Raw genomic sequence first — 20,322 nt, 5'->3', positions numbered from 1 at the left:
ACTTTATAGCGCACATATCATGATATCTTCTGTGTATCCACGCCACGTTTATAATATTATATATAATGCAACATTAACTGTAATTATTGTTTATTTATAGTAATTTTGAGCTAACATATCAATAAAGACAAAATATTATAAACGCAATTATATGAATCATAATAATTACGCCTAACCATATTTATTTTTATTTGCAAACTATACTTTTCTTAATAATTGTCATCGCTTTACTCTATCGCATCATCATCAGTTAAATCTCGAATATTATTATTCCAACACCTTAAAAGGACAGAGATAATCATTTATACGCAGCTATCGGCTCACGACAATTAATTATTAACGTTTAGCTGGCAATCGTTTTAGTCGATGAGACGTTGAATAGTCAATTAAATCTGTTTGCATTCAATCTCGTCAAAGATTGATGATTTTTTTTTAGTTTTCGCCTGACCTACAATCGACATTGATGCCCATAATCTTAATAAAATCGCACATAATAACAACAACACCCGACTCCACAGCCCGCCAAAGACGTGCTGAACATATATTATTCTATCAATATCCGTTTTTTCGCTATTTATCAGTAATCATTTGGATGCAGACTGTAAAAAGAAAATTGAATTTCAGCGGTAGTTATAGATCTTATGTACGATATATCAACCTACTATTCGGGTTCAAAATTTATACCGAATTCTATCAACACGAATTGGGTTTGCAATCTATACGTGAAGTTCACTACCACCGATTGGGTTTGAAATTTGTACAAATGCAGCACGAAAACCGGATTAATATGAATTTCGGGTTAAGTATACTAATACATTCCAGGATATAGGTCGATATTATTTTGTATGTTTGTGGGGTGCCCCGCGACGAGACGCTATTCCGTTTCATTTCGATAAACTGGAAAATAATTTTTAACATTTCCTCCGTGCACAAAAGACCGCGGCATGGTCTTATCGACGAGCCCATTATTATTATTATTATTATTATTACATTGGAAGAGTAAAACTCCGTCAAACTCACGACCCCGGAGATACTTGCAGCCGAGTCGAAAATTTAACGTATAACATAATAATATGGTGGATAACGTATACTGTACCTATATATAATTCCTCTGGGACGTGGGAGGATAATATTGTAAATCATTGATCGAGTAATATTATTCTATTAGCGAAACCCTGACCGGTTGAACTGCCATCGCTGATGTTTTTAGTTTTTATACTACACCACCGGTATGTTATTATCAGCTCTCGTATACACACAATATTCATTATTATTAATTAGCACTTAAATGTATATATGTGTGTGTGTGTGTGTGTGTATATGAACGACATATCATTATATGTTCGTATCGCTTATTACACATTTAGTAGCAGTACTCTCTCGCATGAATTATAAAGTGAATATGAGATATCCGAGATTAATTTTTTAACGGATACCCGGCGAACACGATTCGGTGGTTAAATATAATAATAACAATATCTGGTCCGAGATGTTTAAGTTATTTTTCGGATGAATATTTATCGTGATAAAATATACGGTAGCTACAACTGGTGATGGGGGGGGGGGGGGAGATTACTAAGCTGGGTGCTATAAGCCAAGAAGTATTTGATCATCGTATTTATGATTCCGATTTCAACTGTCGGGACCTTTCCTATAGTCAACTCTGATTGTAATGTGACTGACCTCTTTTATACTAATATTTCAGTAGATTTAAGGAAATATAAACGTGCCCGCAATGAACTCGGCACATTGGACCAAAAATAGGCAATCCGACTCTGGTCACAAATGTGTAGTACGCGACGGGTTAAGTGGATTGGAAGTCACAAGTAAACGTTTATGTAAAAATAGTATGTTCTTTTTTCACCTTAAAATTCGTTTTTTGTTTTGTTATTATTTTTTTTTTTTAGTCAGTTAGTCTATATACTCTAAAAGGGAGAGTAACGAGGAGTATTATATCTTTTTCAAACTTCTCCACCACCACTGAACGAGTAATTCGCAGCTTTTCCAAAACAGAAATTTTTGAAAACAAAATATCACACGAAACATGTCCAAACGTCATGTATTTTAAATAATAAATGCAATAGACTAATAGAATCGTAATAGAGTATACACTTTTGTTACATCAATATTTGATGTCGAACAGATTTTGAGGGCCCCCACTCGAGAAGCAATAACGAAATCATCAAGTTAATTTACCAGCACGCACTACGATACTTTCGGCCAAATATTATACCCGAGTAAAGTAGTATTTTTAAAATACTGAAAATAAAGGTTCGATCGTAATCGAATTGCGAAAAATCAACGCAACGTCAACAACGATGGGTAATATAATATTAGATATATAATATTATTGTGTTTGTTCTAAAAACGCGTAATGTATCATATTATACCGTTGTCCGAATTATAGCAATATAGTTATCACATTCGCTTTCTTCCTCTGCGATTTTCCTGAGAGTAAAACAATTACCTATCGTTCAGGCTAAGTTTCTACGAATTGATAATACAACTTGTCTGTTTCCTTCGAATACTTGACAAAAAACCAATCAGATAGTATTCAAACAAATAAAATATCAGTATCGATATAATTATTGCAATTTCTCAAAATTATAGGTTGAACAATGCAATATATTATGATGTATAGGTACACGGAAACCTCGAACCCTGGAAAATTGAACAAACCAACAACAAAAATGTTATGTCTGAATTTTTGTTAACGACCATCATACACGCATATTCTTAGCGACACTGGCAGAAGATACACGGTGACGTCGTTTTATTACGATGGTCAAGTGATATTATAATAATTGTTTGGCCTTTAATAATTTTACATGTTTAGCTAAAATGTAATATTATTACTATACCATTTTTCCATACCTATTATATTATGTCTTATAAAATGATCGCAAAAGGCGGTCTGTAACTGTTTCTCGTACTCCGACGATAATATCATTGGCAAACCATGTACGTACCACTCTATCTACATGTCATGAATTGTTGTAAAGTTATTTGGCTGAACCTATTATTATTTTTATTTTTTATTTTTTTCGTCTACTACACTGACTGAAAACAAAATCAAACCTGGACTAGCATAATATCCGTATTATATATTAGAGCCCGTGTATCAATAATATATATATATGTATAGTACAAACAAGCCGGCGCATAATAATATGGAAATGAACGATTTCAATGGTTAAACGGATTTTATGCGGGCACATAAATACCGAGCGAATGATTTTAGTTCTATTTTATTTTTACTAAACGAGTGAAAAAGACAAAAAAAAAAGTAGAATTAAATTACGGACGGGGGATTTCGCTAAAAGCTCCTAGTAGTTTATGCACATGACCCTCGGATATTGTTGGTGAGCGCAGCAGCAGAATTCGATTGGCTTCCCGTTTGAGTGTTCATCAACAATTCCCATTCGAAACGACCTTTTGAAAGTTTAAAATGATCATCAATATGCGCGTCAAATTCTCTGAACGTGAATCAGATCTTTTGTGCTAGATATTCCGGTAAATTGTAATTCCCCGCCGAATCGAATTCGAAAAGCCAAAAATCTTATCCGAAAATAGAAAAAATACGACCTGTATGTAGCATTCCGGACCAGTATCGTAATAATATGAGACGTTCCTATATAATATTATGTGAAAATCATCATATATACGGTGATGTAGTACAATAATAATATTGATATTGTAAGTATAATACTATGCAAACAACTATGGATAAATCAGATACACGTATTATATACAAGAAAATTAATGTACGCATATATCATAATATACACAAGAGCTAATAGCGATTGTGTGGAAGGGGGAAAGTGGGTTATAATCATCTCTCAACTCCTCCAAAATCAAGTCGTCGTCAATTGAGTAGGTACTGTATATTTATGGTTTTTATCTGGAATTTAGAAATTAAAGCCAATAACAATTATTTGCTGAATAATCCATATATTCATAAGTGCGGCACTTAAATAAATTAAATACACTGAGGTACAGTGACGTGGTGAATATTTATAAACCGTGATGCACAACACATATCTCAGTACCTACACGGGTATAGCCATACTGCAATTTTCACAAGCACACCCCAACTACGACGTTTGTTCAAAAACGCAATGGAAGTAAATTACTAATAACTGATCAAGTGGTAATTAAATTATAAATTAGCTACCATAATTTAACTACCCACCCGGAAATTTAAATCTTCTACATGATTCGTCTAGGCGACTCCTGCACTCCTAAAAATCCTTTCTACGCGACACTGGAAAGTTATAGTGCAACAGGTACTTACTTTGCTATGTTTGTCAATATTATGAGGAACTTCAGTCTATTTACGAATTTAAAAATAGCTATATTTATTGTTTTGATATTATAGGTATGGTTTATTCATTGAATGAATCTGAAAAAACTACATATTATATCATGTAGCGTCCTCCATCCGGCAGCTATTTTTGAAGGAGTCTTATCGACAGTGATCTGTAATAATTGTTAAGGAGCAGAAACCCACGAACAGCGTTTTTCTAAAATATATAATTGCCCAGAACATTGAAAAACCGACTCTTACGGTCTGGAATTAGGATACCTAGATCACACCCAAATAAGACCCAAGTCCATCTGATGGAAACATGACCAATATATATAGGTATATGGCCTGAATGTAAATATTAAGACATGTTGGTAGTTTCAATTTATATGTACTTGCGAAGTGGACTGATTGGAAGAAAAAACGAAAAGTTTTCCTAGAGCTAGAAACAGGGGTGTCATTTCAGTTTCTTTTTTCTGAGTGTTCAAACTTTTAGGCTGGCCAATTTTGACACTTCACCAGGTCATTAAAAGAGTATATATTTATATATAAAAATATTACCTAGGTAACCTATGCAAATCTATGTAAATGTTTTTCCTTCCCTTTTATAATATTCTAATTGAAACTCATAACGACTAATGTAACATTTAAATAGCTAACAATTCATAGAATCAAAAGCTTATAAGCAATTAAAGCACCCGGTTACAGTTATTCCACTATTATTTGAGAAAAAAGGCAAATAAGATATAAACAATGAACCTGATAAACCAAAAATATACAAAAACTTGAAAAATATATATATTTTATTTATATTACCTTATATATGAAATCATAATGCATAAGTTTATTATGACGGCGCATTGGAGTATTAATGGCGGGATAATTTGTAAACATTTTTTTTAAGTTAGTTGTGCCGTTCCACACCCTGCTTCCCCCCTCCCCCCAAATGATGAACCTGGCTAAATAACATAGTACACGATATTCAGAAAATTGAAGTTTTAACGTACTCTGCAATTCTATGCCTAGAAAACACTTCTCTATAAAGTTTTTATTTAAAAAAAATAACTATCTAGCAATCTATTAATTTAATTTGAATAATGTAAAATGTTGTCTTAACCATACAAATCATTAATATTCAGTTCTAGAAGTAAATTAATATGAAAAATAAAATATTGCACAATATTCAAAATAAGTAGAAAAATAAAAAATAAAATATACGTCCAAACGACATCGTTTCTTTTACACTTTCAAAGTTTCAAAATACATTAATGGTTTCTTTGTCAAAAACTACTTAACGATTTAATTACATAAATGTTGGCGTATTAATTAAAACAAATTTATAAATGTATCGCAAATTCGTGGAACTTTAAATGGGTACGATAAATGCGAAAACATATTTTTTAATGCATTTTTTTTAAACAAGTTTAAAATATGATTTTTAATTTGATTTTTAAACAAAGAATTATCTGCATTTTTCATCGAACAAAATGCAATTATAAATCAAAGACTTTGCTCCGATATAATGCATTTATTAATGGACTGTGTTTATAATATTTTGCTCCTAAGAATATGAATAAATTAAATTTGCCATCTTTCTTAATATCTATACAATTATTGTTAACAGATCTGCCTCGTTATATTAATATCAAGTTCCTACTTAAAAGTCCATTTTATGATTGTTTTATTTTGATTTCGTATTGATAATAGTAGTGAGGGCCTGAGGGGTTATTAGTGAGTATTACATTTTGAGAAATGAATATTATTCATCGAAGGGACTTCACGATCTGTTCGGTAGCTTTCGCATTACTCACTACTTGTCAGTCTGAGCACAGATAGGAAAAATGGTGGACTCAGTATCGACAACTGTTCTGGTTCACAATATAATGCATAGGTGACATAGGTTAGGTAATTTATTAATTTTCATGGACATCTCTGCAGAATTATATTATACACCAAACCGTACTCTATATTTCAATAGGTCGTTTTCGGAGAAGATAAGATGAATACTACGGCATGAGACCCCCGACGTTTAAGACCAAATCATCCGTGCACTTGCCCTATAAGAACGTTAACGGATTTCCCAAGTGCAGGAATTATATTTGTATAACGCATTTACGCCTCGTAAAGAACAGTAGGTATATATTATTAATAGATTATATTATTTAAAAGGAGGTAATCTATACATCTAACTACTACTATATAAAATGAAGTCGCTTTATTTTGTTCGGGATAAACTCTCAAACTACTTATTCAATCGTCGTGCAGCTTTTCACAGAGAAGGTTTTAAGCATAAATTTAGTCCCATAAAGTCAATAAATAATTAGTTATTATTAATTAAAATATACGTGTAAATTGTATACCTATAATAGTCTATACCTTTTTTAGTAAGAAATAGTTGAAAATAAATAAAAATCAAACTCGACAATCACAGATGAATGAACAATTATTATAATTATTTAGTTGAGCAAAAAAAAAAAAAAAATTATCTGAGTATCTGTTATTAGTATTTATAATCAATGGTGTTACATTAGTCGTTGGTGAAAAATAACTAAAAACTAATCGAATTTTCAGTAATTGTTTATAATTTTTTAATCGCCACCTTAATATACAGGCTAATTGCTGTTCAACATGTAAGCAAATTATTTTGTATTAAGTTTGCCGGTCAGCTATTATTAATATAATGTAAAAAAATCTCGGTTCTCACCTGGGGTGAATTTCACGAGGGAAACGCCGGGTGGGACAGCTAGTAATATTATAATCGTGTGTACGCTCTGGCGATATCGTTCTGACACAAATCGATAACTAATAATATAGTCTCTGGATTATCCCGTAATGACTGGTTCGAGAAGCTGTCGTACTCCAGGAAAATTAGCTATGTGCATCGGTTAAAGACGAGACTATAATGGGCGAAGTTTCCATTTCCGGTTAATCAAATGCAAACACTTATAGCGAATCGACATATTGAATACAATATAATTAATAATTATATGATATGATTATCGTATTCCGAGAACTCCGTTCAATCGTTCTGCGCTTTCCAGTTTTAGAAGTAGGCGCGGGAGGGGGTTGGAAAAACTTTAATGTAATATGCGAACAACCCCTCACCCACGTCTTCATCCACTCGTCATCGCCGACATCATTCAAAACTAAAGCTTCCCTATAAGAATTATTTCAAGAACGAAATGTATAACAAATACTATATATATATATTTTTTGTTTAATTTGAATTAACCCTCGGAAACTATGGCCATTGGCAACAAAGAGCTTAACTTTAAATTATTTACATGATATACAGTTTACATATTGAATATTATTAATAAGTTTGGACTTTCACAAATACTATAATATAGTGCAGTGGTAGGCGTATTGAGACGTATCGATATTGTGGTCCATTGTGCAAGATTAGTGTCGATGCGGACTTAGTTGCAGAGCGGTATTTTTTATATATTTTTTATCCGACTTTCGTGGACAATTATATTGAATTGGTAAACGCGTAGGCAGCTGGACTTCGGTACAATGAGTGACACACCGACTGATGTTGACCTGCATATTTTGAAATATTTTATGATATTATGTTAAAATTGTATTTATTAATATAAATAATTGAGTTTTTAATGAACAGACGTTAATAAAATATAAATCTATTATATTATGTCTGACCATCTGGGAAAGGTTCAATTGCACTTATTTTCGTCGAGTTTCACTGGGACAGAAAAATTTAATGGGCGAATAATTCGAATTGCAATTATTATTGTACTCTCAAAAACCATAAACAGTGCGCTTAGTGCCACTATTAGTAACATTTCATTTACACGTTTTTTATTTATAAAATATTCTTTAACAATTAAATTAAATTACGGTCACGTTAATTTTACACGATTAGTTAATTAATTACCTTCTGGTATATTATAGTGACAACACAGTCACAGAAAGTATAAAAATATAAGCTCTCAAGTCTGTACAAGCTATAGATACACATACCTTTATCATACTAGAACTCAAATCAATATCGTTGGATAACATTATTAATAAAATGAAATAATATATTATGTTTGTGGCCGATAATCAAGGGTTCTCCTCACATTTTAAGTTTATTTCTAAATACTAAATCGACCAACATTCATGAAAATATGGAATTGTAAACTAACTAAATTAAATATTTATTCATTCTTGTTTCGAATGATCAAATCGATCGCAAACTGTAACATCGGATTGTTTTGAACCTGAATGCAAATTTTGGTTTGGAAAAGGAGTGCAGTTAGACAATCCATATATTGTGTAGAATTACCAGTTGACTGCAATAATATGCATCGATGAACGAACCAGAAAATTATTTTATTATTCCTAATATAAAAATTGTTTTAATTAGCTGTTATCAAATCAAAAAAGTTTTCTGACAATAATTTTTATTTTATGAACGTCGGAAAAATAATCGATGATGTCTACAAGAGATTTTAATACATTCGACTCTCGATGACAAGCTCTGAATTGATATAAAAGATTCGAAATATTGAAAGGATAAAAAAAATTGTACCACATTTTTTATTCAACAATTAAATGTTCTTTTTTTGTTCACGCTTTTTTCCCCAACAAAGCCCATAAATTATATTCATCCAAAAAATTAACGATCGTACGATTATAAAAAATTAATTTTTTTTATTTAGCTTTTTTTATTGTTCCTGATTATTATTAACACCAAAATTTAAAATGTCAGTGGACAAAGTACTGCTGAACTATATCGTACAATCGATGATGAAAAAGGTTGGATAAAAGGAACAATAAAAACCACGTAAACCTCCATTGTTTTGGTTTTATGGGTTTAGATTCTTTTTTTTTTGTTTCGTATGCAAACGTACGTCCTATTATCATTCCATAAGTCTGTGCACCATTGTAAACTACCTATTTAGCTACCTGCAGCCTAACTAGGTACCCAACCATCCACCCAAAGTCAGAGAAATGCTCGATTAAATTTTTTTTCTGAACAATTACACTCATTCCCACACTCATGTAAATAATTATGATTTTATAATTGCATTATTATCATTTGAGTTTATGCATAAACGAAAAAATAGAACCAAACTGGTATAGTGAAAAAAAAAACGTATGCAATCAATTTACCGCTGATTAAACGCTTGAAAACGAATAATAACAAAATCCAAAAACCTTAACAAATTTCAAATGCACCGCTCAATTTGCAGTAGGTAAATATATTTATCTAGTATAAAGCATAGATGTTTAATAATAATAAATCATCAATATTAAATGTTCACAGAATTCGAAAGAAATTATTAAAATGGCATTTTAAATGGCCTTTGGCTTGGATGGAAAATCTATTAAAATATACTTTGTCATTGAATCTTTTATTTTTAAATCGTCCTTTATAAATAAATATATTTCCAAGACAAACGAGACCCTTACACAAATCCTAAGTCGAAATCAAATGGTTCTTATTATTTTAATACAAAATACATGCATATAAACGATGTAAATAATACTGATGACGGTTCTATTTTACCCGCCCGACAAAGTTAAGATTCAATCATGTTTCAGAATATGCCCACCTAGCTATACATACATACAAAAAGCACATAATATAATATAATTTCTACTAAAAAATGTCAATGGTTTTCAATTAATATATGTAGTATACTATCATATAGTGTACCTGCTATTATTAAAGTATTTGAAAAAAATATGGTCTCTCCTACTCGAATTGTCTTTTTTTCATTTAACAACAGAATAATAGCATATATTTTTATCATCACATTTTCTGGTCCAATTTTCTGCTTCGAATCCGGCAAGACTGATACAATTTTTTTTACCCTTTAAAAATAAATTTCCGTTTACTTTAATGTAAATAATAAGTAACATTTATGGAGTACAATATAGTACAATTGGCTCTAAACACTTGAAGAGAGAACCAATTTACTGATTGGTTTTATAACTGCCCAAGACCAAAGGATTTTTTTTTTATTGTAATAAATTGTATTACCAATTTCTTTCAAGTTGAAGAGGGATACATTCGAGAACTATGTGGAGAGATATATTTTTAAAACAGATATTTTTATGATTAATGACTTTATCGGGTCACGCTTTGTGCGCGAAGTTAGACTGTTAGAGTTTTATTTGTATTTTGACTAATAAGACTCCTACCGACCCAAATAATGTATAAAAAATAACATTCAAATTATCATAATATATACCATCATATATACCTTAAGTGACTTGATTATTATGTACCTATGTTAATTTTGTTTAATTTTAGATGTGTTAGAATTACGATGCCGTGACACTAAGTTTAGAGTAAATATACAGCTCAAATATTTGTAAACCAAATGAATTCATTGTATATGAAAACATTATGATTCAACTCAAGAGTTTCATTTATGTATATGATGTGCATTTAAATAAAATTCATTTGTTTGCATATTGTAATAGATTTCTTACATAGTGCTTGGTCATAATACATATTATATCAAAAATTCAAAACATTCAATTTTTAAACTTTTATTTTACACGTATTTGCATTTTTTAATATTCTTAGCTTTTATAGGTCATTTATTTTTTGCCACAAGATATTTATCGATTTTTTTCTTTTAAAAGTATATAATTTATCATACAAAACCAAATAAATGACTGCGCATATTATTTTAAATGTAAAAACTTTGAAATCCAGTGATTAATTAAAAGTGCCATGTAGGTACATGCGTGTAGTTATGCTCATATCGTGTTAATAAACACAATATTATACATACGTTGAGAATAATAAATTATTTTTAATACACCATGTCAAGGATATGCTCAAGGTTACAACATAAATATAATTATTTGAAAGAAATTGTATAATTGTCATTTCTGTTCGAATTGTGCGAATATCATTCATAAATACCTATTACGAATTTGTTTTAGTTTTTACCATAATTTCTTCATAATAATTATTCGGGCCACCTGGTGAACACCGTCTAAACTCAACGTAAACATTTTTATGTGAATTAATCATAGGTACCATAGTGGATTTAAATGCTCCAAAAAAACAATAAAAATACCTATAAAAAAGAAAATTGAATGCACTTATAAAAAAAATAGTTAAAAATGCATTAAATAATGCTCTTAAAAAAAACTTTATTCTGAGTAGTTAATCATCGTGTTTCTGAAAATAGGGACTCACGGGATTAATCGCCTAAATCGGGCTAAATATGTAGAAGCCAAATATATATTTAAAAATGTTATCAAATTTTCTAAAAACACCAAAAAGTATGTAAAAAAGAAAAGAAAAAAAGCACTTAAAATGTCAATAAATATAAAATAAAAGTTTCATCTTAAATTCTCTGATAGGTGTATAAAACAAATTTTGTGTTTGGAAGGTATAGTTTAAAAACATTAAAAAAAAATTCAATTTGAAATCCGGTCTTTGCTCGTATAACATAAATATTTTATAACGGTATTAAGGAGATATTATGGTATGGTTAGTAAAAATGTTGGTTTAAACATTTAAACGTAAAGTTGACAAGTCGGCGGGATGTCGATTTCGCGTGTTTCGTAACCACATGGGCGGTATATGATAATTTTTCACGTCCAACCAGCTGGCGGTCTTTCGCGTATAATATGACGTCAATGACAATAATAATAATAATAATAATAATACTGTCTTTAAAATTTAATAAAATTGTAATATTATTTATCGGTTCCTTGCATACATAATATTCAGATCCTATCGTATTATATTATTAATTCGCATTTTGCATTGTGAAAATGGAGGGGAAATTCCGAGTTGTACATTGAATAATTCGAATGGCATAATATTACAAATACATACGCTATTTTCCACATGACATAAATATCGGTCTCCGCACAGCGGCTAGTCGTCTTATCCGTCGCACGGAGTTGAACCGGATTTGCAATTTTTTTTCCATCCCCTCAAGTCTCCAGACGACGGGTGACAAATTTTCCTTTGGCGTTTTCAATCTAAAAACTCCAGTGTCACTTTGTACAGCGATACTGGGAAACCACCAACACTATCGCTGTCAGAAGAATACAAAATGCGATTGTCAATCGCGAAAAATGCAATTCGACCCAACCGATTTAATGTCGTTACATTTGGTGACGGTGACGGGTGAGGGGAGGGGGGTTGGGACGACACTATGTGCGTTTAGTTTTTATACATATATTTATTTAAATAATTCATACGAAATTCCCATTGAATAACAACGATTGAAGGAGAAAGAAAAAACCGTTTTTACTTAAAAACGTATTTCGAATGCTGCTTTTCGTGCTATATCTGCAAACCAAAACGCTCAACAACATTATATTTTATGAAACTAGATTTTAAAGTATCACAACGTCGGGACGTCAGGGAATAATATTATAAAAAACATCACTTCCGACGTTTAGAAGTATAAAAAAAATAAAAAAATAACAATAATAATTGCTGTTATACATTACAATTATAATATATTACTGTTTAATTGTGTAAGCACCCATATTATATAATATGATTATTTTATTGTTTGTATAGAGCTCAATGAGTTCATAGACTTAGATTATGTTGTATAAAAGTCAATGAGTGGAGGGTAAAATATATTTAAATAATCGTTTTAATACTATTGTTTTCAATCTAATTACGTCTTCGGAGGTGAAATGACATCTGCGTAATTTGCGGATTGTAGTGCACATTGGCTCAAATAGAGTGGGCTGGAGGACTTGGTCCGCCCAAATTTCGGTCAAGTCCCGCCGTTCAAAATATAGTAATTAGTACTAATTTTTTGGTACCAAACATGTTTATTTTTTAAAAAACCTAAGTAAATTACAAAATACAATTATTGAAAACAAATTTTTATTATGACAGTTTTTTTTATATGTCTTAATAAAATTATATACATTATTTTAGTCCATTCCCAGCGATCAAACTGATAACTGATAACTGATAAGTAGTTTATATGTGATAAACTATGTGCGTCTGTGTTTCTGTGATCGATTTATAGGCCAATTTTCGAACGGAGAAATTGGTTATCGTTGATAATTATTATTTGTACTAGTGTTTCATTGCAGCAAAATTTTAGGTTGCGTTACCTACTATAGTTAGGTTATATTTTTAAATCTATTGGAATCTAGTATTTCTATACCTCTATGGAGTTGGAGTATGGTCAATGGCTCTATTAACTATTTTATACATAGACCTTATACTATAGTAATTATGAGTAAGTTTTTTGACATTTTCAAGAAAAAAAAATAGTTAAAATTGGTGACAATAATATACCAGTTGAAGAATGAAATGAAACTCACTCAATGTTTACTGGTGTTAGCGTTAGCGTAACACTTACAAGCGTAACACTTACAAGCGTCACTGCAAGTATCGATCATAATGAACTGAATTTACTGAAGTTGAACCATGTTGAAGTAGACAACCTAATGTCATTGATATGAATTATGAATACATAATTATCAAATACTATTGACATAAATGTAACATGTTCTGATACGTCACTTTTTTAGGTACTTTGATATCTGGACCTATGCAGCCATTATTAAAGGTATGAATAAGAATACGAATAATTCATTAATTGCATATACCATGCACACCTATTGGCTATTGCATACGGTTGTAAATACAATTATTTGCCTAATACAGTGTCACAGGGATATACATATATATATAAATACATAAAATATTTATACTACTGGTACACGATTCAAACGCTATCCGAAAAACGACCGAGCAGAATAGTGAAGAAAAATTGTGAACGAGATAAAAAGATTTTCACAACATTGACGTATAATATTATTATTATAGTAAATTTAAAAGCAACAATAAATCATCGCATTCGATCTGAACGGAACTCGGCTCACTATGCAGTGTTGAAGGACTTAGTATATATTTTTTTTAATTTATGAGTGTAAGTTTTCAACATGTATTAAGTTGCAGAGAATAGAATATTATAACTTTTATTAAAGTGACAGTCAATAACCACAAAAACCAAGAATATGTTGTTAAGCAGAAAAAAAAACATCATCGGTGTGAAAATAAAATTTAACATAAAGCACAAAATTAACATAATTTTTTTTTTTTTTTTGAAAACAGAATCATGTGTGACTTAAAGCCATTAAAATAAACGATCTGTGAGAATAAACATAACGGAACGGAACAAATTTTGGTCAGACGAGAATTAAATCGGAGTACCAGTCTTTTAAGCTATTCGAGGAAAACCAATTGATGTCAACAATATTTATATCATGTTAAATTATTATTATTATTATTATTATTATTATTATCTTATCAGATTTTGGTTTTGTTTAATCAGAGTAAATTATTTTCGCTCATAGTATGCGTTTGACGTTTCAACAGCGGTAGTTATTGGCCCCGCATACTAATGAAATTCTAATATAACATTAAAACCGTGTATCATATTATACGATGTCGATACACTAGACATATATACTCATCCATATTATTATAACACTTTGAGTGGTATCCGCGGTGACGAGACAATAATAGAGGATATACGCGAGCCGCTCGAAAATGCTGTGTGCCACAAAGGAGAAAAAGTCGTCGTCAGAAGTTTCCTTCGCCTAGGTATGCGCATGTCCTGTATACCTACCATATAATTTATATATTATATACATTATGGGTACCTATATATATAATATATATGCGTATTATAGTAGTGTACATGAATAATGCGTCTATATCTATAGTCGATTCCGGCGGGCCTTTGTTGTTCGGAAAGTTTTCTGATTGATGATTTCAACCACCGCCCAGGTGAGAGATGTCGTTTTTGCAGACACCGGTTTTTCTGTTACAATAATAATAGTATAGTCTTAGCATCAACCCCCCTCCTTCCACCCGTTGCATAATACATCTGCACGTCTGTAAATTATAATAATATATTATTATTATTATTATTATTATTATTATAATATACGCACAAACCGGAGTTTCACCACCGTCGTCGTCGTCGATGCTCGTCGGCCATTATACCAGTGCATGTGCCCGGTACATAACAGGTACCTATACATTACATAAACGTATAATACCACGCGCACGCGGTATTACGGACAATCCTGCAGGATTTTAGTCTGGATACCACCCTCGCAGATAAGTGGTAACGGACGAGAGCGGGATGGGGTAGCCGCGAAAGTCGGTTGCCAACTACGGGCGGAAGCGATTGAAGCGTCGGAAAAACTTACTTTTCAAAGAAGCGAGGAAGAAAAATGAATGAAAATAATAATTACGGTCGGCCGACATCAGAGAGGGAGATAGAGTGAAAATGTTATATATTATGTACACCTAATGTTACATACATATATACGACATGGACTACTTATATATATATATACTCAATTATATTTTATATTGTATGTGGAACGCATTGTCTTCGAAAAACACCCGAGGATCACCATTGACGTATTATAACACTACTATGCGGAGAAATCTAAACGACATAATGAACAGATAAACAACAAGGAGAACGGGAATATATTTATTATTTTTGAATAGGTAACACAATATTATAATAATATATTATCGCAAGTATAGTAGATATGACAAAAATCCACGACTAGATTGCGTATAAAAAGCTGCCGACAAGAAAAGTTCGGAAAATACGATCAATAAGAATGTAAAGAACAATAATAATGAACATTTACGAAAACGACATAGCTATAATAAATTACAGGATTAGATGCATGCAGATTACATTAGCACATGCAATATTTCAGAAACTTCAAAGTAGTATTGGTTGAATCGACTAATATAATAATGGCGCGATCCATAAAATATATTATAGTTTTGTGGAAATGTATTTTTTGTAAGTCATTATTATTTTTGAAAATATAAATTCAAAAAGAAAATCGAAATCATTCATGGCTCATCGCCTAGTTCGTGCCTACATTATAACGTGTTTTTCGTACAAATATCTTCTAATAATATTGTACGAGTACATCTATATATTATTAAAACCTCACCAATATTCTCCGAACGACCGACTCATGTTCGAGTGGTGTCCCGACGTTCTCGGATTTCATACGTTTGAAAATCGCACTACGGTTCGACTGAAATCCGATCGAGTACCACAGGTCACCGGCTTCATCCAAGTGCACTTGTCGCGGTAAGATACAATATTGTCAGCAATAGATGAAGAGGGAATTGGTGATAGTATGCCCGCAGTGGTCGCTGCCATCGAACGCCCCGGAAAGTGAAGCGAGCGCGGTCCACGGTATATCGCACGACGATCGCATCGTTTTTATTTTATTTTTGTGATATTTTATGAGAAAATGAGTCAAGACAAACAGCGAATTATCGCATGCATAATACGCGGTCTGGCTAATCTAACCTGAATAATTGTCGCTTTCCTCGCCTAGGTGTATGATTATATGAATATGTATGCGCCACGGGCAGTAGAGTTGTAGTTGAGTAATAGTTTATATAGAAAAACAATGCCCTAATCGAGTAAAAAAAAAATATATATTTATTGGTCATTTTATAGACTTGGGACTTTCAGTGCTTACGCAATGTATGTCACAAAATTATAGTCAGAGGATTAAATGGTAAAAAATCAGTAAAATACATTCTTCAATGACTAATTATGAATATTATCTACTCTTATATATTTTATTGTTATTAATATTATCAAATATCGGTACCGACGATGGACTATATAGTACCACTGACGCGTATGACTTATGTTTGTATGAAAATAATCATATCATCCTACGCTGTACTTATTTCATTTCATTAGCGATAAACGACGCCGAAGCCGTAGATGAGATAAAAATAGAAAAATCCGGTAGTAATGCTTGCTGTTTTTTCGGATTTGATTAGAGATGCTTTATCGGATAGAATGTAGTAATACAATATGATAATATATATATATATATTTATATAATTTCAAATCTTGGACAGAACTGTAAAACTCCCCTGTGAGCGCTATTGTCGCTGTCGTTAACCGGATAACAATAATTGCAGTCCATCATATTATCGTAATATGCAAACAATTATACTATAAAATATAATAATATTATCCGAAGTACCTATATATATATACACACTGGCATTTGTCGGTACGCAAGTATTGTGATAATGTGTTTTGTTTTAAAATTCAAGACACCGACCGGATGGAAAATGAATACCAAAATTATCAACACTTCCGAGGCCTGTTGTAGCCGAGGAAAATATATGTTAGACATTTTTATAATATAGCACGTGTTATACCCACCTATATATTATATACATGCGTATGCGCGCGTCGTGAAATTTATGAATCTGTACACCGTCAGACGGGATACTTTCCGAATAAAAACTATGAAAATACGTTCAAAAAATAAAAAAGTTTACCCGAAATAAATAAGTGAAAAATATATTCTCGAAGTTTAACATGTTAAATTCTCTTCTGGGTCCCAGAGGTAAAATTGAAAAGTTTATGCGTCGGCTGTCGAAAATAATTTAAAATATAATATATATTATTTTTTTCAGTTGCAATATTATACCTATATTATATGTTTATTATTATTATTTTTTCTCTTGCACACGCATGCAATTGTACAAGATTAATTTTCGCACGATAAAATATGTTCATAACGAAAACCATTTAAACAGCGACCGAGTTATTGCACGGCAACGTTGTAAAACTTAACCTGGAGCCGATTTAAAGTTGTGAGGGTAATGTTTTTGGGGTGTCTCTCGGTGTCGAATATTCTATAGTCGTAAGTTTAACAACAATAATTTGATGAATTAGCGACGCGTGTCTGTCACTATTATCAGTTATGCGTGTGCAGCATGTACAACCCTTTATATTAACGTTGCAAAACTATATCATAATTATTATAAGACAGTTATTAGAACGTTCGAAGCATAATTATTTCGTTTTAACGGATTGTAGTAGACTTGCGAAAGTATTATTTATTTTATTTTATCAATGCATTTAAGCGTAATCGTATAACATGTTTTATATTGTCGTCAAACACGATGTTACTGAAGGACTCCATGATATTTATAACGCAATAATATATGCGTATTTTTGACCTATCGAACTTCCCACAGTCATTTCTCTAACCCAACGTCTGCAGTTTCTACCCACGCATGATACTCACCATTATTTTGTGCTTTAATAATACATTTTAACTCTGATATTTTGTAATTTTTAGGTCCTCAAAAACCATATAAAAATTAAATTTTTTCTTTCGTTTAAAAACTATTCTGTGGCGAAACTGAGTTCATTTTTTCCTCAAAGAAATCAAACATTTTTTACTACCAATTGTTAAAGAGTTCATTTTTTTTAATGTTTTGTATAATCTAGACTAAAATTTGAATGAGTCATTTCTAAGTTACATTAAATATGTATTTTTTAAGGAGAATATCCTTAAAAATTGTTATCGAAATATAAAAAAATCATGTAATATTTCGAATTTATCCATCTAATTCGAATAATCAGAACATAATATTTACAAATTTGGAAATTTCGATAAATGTATATTCTTCCCCCACATTAAATATAATTATTTTAAAACCATCATAGCCCTCATCATCAACATTTTTTATCATAAACCTTAAATATATTTTGTATATTTATGCTCACAGTTTAATAATTCTAAATCTTCTTGTTAGAATTTTGATTTAGATTCATCATCAAAATAATTTTAAAAAGTAATGTGTTCAATAATTTACTAGACAAAAAGGCAATTCTCATTAAAAAAAAATTAAGTTGACATATAAATAACAGAAAACTACTTAAATAAGGGCTTATAAATACGTATAATATTTTATTTTGTTTGATATATAATTAAATGTAATTAAAAATACAACAATTATTTAGAATTCGAATAAATTCTTTATTACTGACATACATTTAGGGGTAAGAATCCGTTTGATCCACTCTGTATACCGTTATCGAGTTAACATAATATAAAATATATCTTCATTTAACGGTCCTTGAATGACGTACCCACTTAATGGAGTATTGTTTTACTGTTGATGATTTTGTTATACCATCACCGGCGTACATATTTCTCATAATATTATCCTCCATACAAACACCACATACCTGCCTACATAATATATTATATAGGTAAATACACGTACACTTTGGTAGGCGGCGATTACCTCTAAAAGTGCACACTATATAGGTTCACTTCTAACGTTATAATTTCCAGTCATAATAATCGATTTTGCCGTTCCTTCTCTGGAAGACTATATAAGTTTGGTTCGCATAGAGACCATAATATTATTATAACATTGGCGAGGGGCCGTGGCGGTTTCCCGTACATTCGTTTATTTATTATTTGCATTTGCATATTTTATAGATTTTATCGCAACGACGTAGGAAGATATTCTCGTGCCGCTTACAGGGGTTTCGGTGTATGTGACACGTTTTTTGAAATGCGCCGTAAGAATATATGGTGCGGTTAAAACAAAAATAAACGTAAAGAAAAAAGAACGAAACGGCACGGCACATTGCAGTGCGCGTTTAATTTCAAATGCACATGATGTGATAATAATATATGTATTGCGAAATATTGATAAAAATGTCCTATCCTGTTGGCTACAGAATAGTGTTGCGGTGTTCGGACGAACAGAAAATAAAACCATCGATTATAAATACTGCACAATATATTTTTATAATAGAACTTTACCGATGTTTATAATCAATGATAAATTATGTTGTGATCCTAAGACGTACCGTCCGGTTAAATAGTGTTATTACTATCACAGTGTCGTTCCGTGAAAAATAGGAAACAATAAACCGCTTAGGTAACGAACTCAAGAATTCATTTTTTAGTGTTCAAATTCAGGACGTATAAAATATAGGTGATTTCCTCGTGCTCGCAATCACTATATTTTACATTGTACGATGTGTAGGCACGAATTCTGTAGCTATACTTCTGTAGGTATTCTGTAATGAGCGCATATTGTATACTTACGTAATTATTATGCATTATTATTTTTTGGTTTTCGACATATATATATATAGAAAAAGTCAAATGAGAAAAAAATATTTGAGTTGTACCAACAAAATTTAGATTAA

The sequence above is a fragment of the Myzus persicae genome, unplaced genomic scaffold, assembly GCF_001856785.1.
Source record: "Myzus persicae strain clone G006 unplaced genomic scaffold, MPER_G0061.0, whole genome shotgun sequence".
NCBI lineage: Eukaryota > Metazoa > Arthropoda > Insecta > Hemiptera > Aphididae > Myzus > Myzus persicae.
This window is presented reverse-complemented; position numbering follows the sequence as displayed.